Here is a 3,522-nt window from a genome sequence, read left to right as displayed (position 1 = left end):
AATTTACTCACCTTGCTGCCGCCTTCGTCGCTCGAGCACCCAATTTTCAACTCTTAAACGTTGTCCTTTTAAGTTCTCTGGTTTGACTGTTAGGAACATAGAACTTGTGAAACATAACTCTGTAGATTCATATACTTCAGAAGTAACGCTACAACCTCAAGGCTTTAATTTAAAAGTCAGGAAGATTTTATTTAATCAATACCCATTAAAGTATGTATATCTATCCTTCTATGTATCTAACAAATACATTTTACAGCACTTGTTTACATTTTTGTCTATATATATATACACCTAAGATATATACGTGTAAGCATGCATGATTAAATGTGTGTGTGTGTGCGTGTGTGTAAAACTTGCGTTCAAAAGAAATGTGCAGTTGTAATCAAATATTTTAAGGTGTATGTTTAATTATTTATATGTAATTGTGTAACTTTACACTTTATATCTATGGAGCGCGACAAGAAAGCATCAGTCGTTGTTGTGACTTGTTTTCTATCTGAATTACTTCATTGAACACATCAGATGAATAAAATATGAGTAAGTGAAACTGTAAAAATAGACACAAATATTTCAGTGATTTACTTGGATGTGTGCATGGCTTTGGAATGTATATGCATCTTTTACGCGTGTTCTGTTGAGTATGCATGTGTGAGCGTTGTCATTCGATGAATGTTTAATGATATGATGGAGGAGGGAAACAGAAGAGAGAAGGGATGAGAGAATGCTGAAAGAAATGGAAACTGTGGTGGTTGAATAAATAAAATAAGAAAGCGAGAGAGGGGGAGAGAAAGAGAAAGAGAGAGAGAGAGAGAGAGAGAGAGAGAGAGAGAAAGAAAGAGAGAGAGAGAACGGGAAGGAGAGGGGTGAGGTGGGGAAGGGGAAGAGAGATGGCGAAAATTAATTTGAATTGAAAGACAGTGCGAACTGAGAAGAAAAGTAGGGAGAGGAAGAAAAACAGAAGAGCAACAAAGTAATAACAACAAAGAAAGGAAAAAGAAAAGAGGAAATTGAGAGAAAGAATGAGAGACAAAAAAAAGGATCAAATAAAGAAATAATAAAGCAAGGATAAACAGAAGAATAAAGGATAGAAAATGAGCGAAGAGGGAACGAAGAGAAAGACAGAAACGTATAAAATATGAAGTTGAATACTAAAAGGAAAGTGATATTAGTGAACGAGAAAGAAAGAAAGAAAGAAAGAAAGAAAGAAAAAAGAAAGAAGGAAAGAAAGAAAGAAAGGGTGGGGAGAGAAAGAGAAAGTAGGAGATGAGGGAAGAAACAAAGAGAAAGTGATAGGGGGAGGGAAAGAAGAAATCTGTGAATTTCTAATGCTCGTTTGATAGGAACAACAGAAAAAAGTTGTGAAAGGATGGTCGAGTACGTTGATTAAAAGGAGATAAAAGGGATAACATCTTGTATAATGAAACACACATTCATATTTACTCTAACTAATAAAACAAATATGAGATAATTCAGTACACTATCGATTTACCAACACAAGATATATTTGTTTGTGAGTGAGGATGACCGTGGTGATAAGGTACCACCAGACACGCAACTAAAAGCATGCGGATCATAGTTTGTTACTCATTTTTACGTTGTATCCTATTATCCAAGACACTCAACAACTCTATCCGATCAAACGAGAGTGAATCAATGCCCGGGGACTCTAACCTGGGGATCCGTGAACCCCAGTGACGCCCCCTACCCCACAGTACTAGCGGTCTGTGAACCGAGTTCAGAGATTGTTGATTAAACAACTCTTTCGAAAGCTTATAGTCAGTACCGGATTTAGGACAAATGAGGCTCTGTGCTAGTTAAGTTATGAGGTCCCTTATTTATGAGGGCTCTTACTTGGCTCCTTTATGTTAAAAAATAACATGTAAAAGCATTCACATTATTAATTTCACTTCTATAACTTTTAGGAAAAACATTAGAACATTAGAACGTCGTAAAAATTGTTTGGTACTTTTTGGTTATCTCACCCCCATTAAAAAATTGCTATTAAAAAATTGGGTTACCTCCCCACTAAAAAGTTGAGTGTATGTGGTGACAAGAGAATTAAAAGGGTTAGATCCTTTTGATTCAATACTTCAACACATTGTTGATGTTTGGCCTCCTCTTTAGGAATGGTATGATTTGTTATAAAAATATTATCAGATTCAGTAAGATGTTTAATTTTTTCAGTTTTCATGTTTATTAATTTTTTCAGTTTTGTATGATTTGTTATAAATATAATATCAGATTCAATAAGACGTTCAATCTTTTCGCTTTTCCTGTTTATTAATTTTTTCATTTTTCTTTTTGTTTTATTGAAGGTTAAACAATTTTTAAGATGACAGGAGAATATCATCCAATTTTTCGATGGGGGTGAGATAACCAAAAAGTATCAAACTTTTTAGGCAGGTCAACAGGACTCTGGTCAATAGAGCTCTGTGTTTAAGCATACTTAAACACAATGTTAAATCCGGCACTGCTTAGAGTCCAAGGGAAAATTCATTTAAATAGAGAGAGCCCTTGACGGTGAAAAGATTCTATGTGGTCGGTCGACCTGTTAGAAAGAAGAGCCAAATTTCTCTTAAATCAGATTCTAATGCAGGCATGGACATTTTTAGAAGCAAAAAACTTAGCTCATCATCAACTAATAATATTCAAGGTAATTTTTCGTTGGCGTGTCACTCAGACATTAGGTACCTTTTCGTTAACGGGTCGCAGATTGCCCATGACTGTTCTAACATCTAAAAATAAAAGAATATATTTCATAATTTACTGCTAAAATTTAGACGGTATTGTTACGACTAGAATCTTCAAAAGCGTTTCAGTTGTGACAATCTAATCTAACCTAGAGCTCTATTTAATTTCTTCTTGACTTACGGGTGTTTCATGTACATAATATACTTTTCTGCGCTCTACAATGAACAAAATGTCGAGGAAAAAAAGGGTTCCACAATCTGCCAGAAAATACCTTGCCATCCTAAAGAGAAGACATTAGTTGAAGTGGTTTTAGATATCCCATGGGCTGGTCATAGCTGGAATACTTTGGCCTGGAGTATTTTCTAAACAACGATAACGACAAAGGATTCGCGTATTTACCACGTTGAATTCTTATCTTATCACTGAAATAAAAAATAAAAAAACCTGAAGCATTGGTGCTTCGTCCAAGGAGATCTTTGTCTCCAACCCGCTTAACACTATTGTGACCGCAGCGCAGTGAATTGTAGAGCCCCGTAAAATGAAAATAATAATAATGGTTTCAAATTTTACCACAAGGGCAGCCATTTTTGGGGAGTGGATGAGGATTTAATAAGCTCAGAAAATACAAAGATTTGGTAATCGAAATCGAAAAGATGTGGCATTTCAAGACGGTTACAATACCAGTGATTATAGGAGCACTTAGAATGAACAAAAAGGAACTAAAATTATTTAAGAAAGATCCCTGGCTTACTATCCATGCAGGAAGTGCAAAAGATTGTCTTAATTGGTATGTCACACGTACTGAGAAAAGCATTGTTGCTGTGAATTTTC

The 3,522-nt window shown here is 35.2% G+C and overlaps 1 protein-coding gene across 2 annotated transcripts in view; it reads right to left on the bottom strand.

The window, feature by feature from the left end:
* The window catches only part of LOC106874704 (calcitonin gene-related peptide type 1 receptor), a 90,393-nt gene extending 89,610 nt beyond the window's left edge, over positions 1–783 (bottom strand). For both annotated transcript variants that reach the window (XM_052967090.2, XM_052967091.2), the window contains exon 1: positions 12–783. The gene's annotated coding sequence lies outside the window, so the exon portion shown is untranslated. The remainder of the gene's footprint in view (positions 1–11) is intronic.
* Positions 784–3,522: the final 2,739 nt, after the last annotated feature.

This window comes from Octopus bimaculoides, chromosome 4 (assembly GCF_046866305.1).
Source record: "Octopus bimaculoides isolate indiv1 chromosome 4, ASM4686630v1, whole genome shotgun sequence".
In the NCBI taxonomy this organism is placed as follows: domain Eukaryota; kingdom Metazoa; phylum Mollusca; class Cephalopoda; order Octopoda; family Octopodidae; genus Octopus; species Octopus bimaculoides.
The sequence above is the reverse complement of the archived record's forward strand: the minus strand, read 5'-3'. Positions and strand labels throughout refer to the sequence as shown.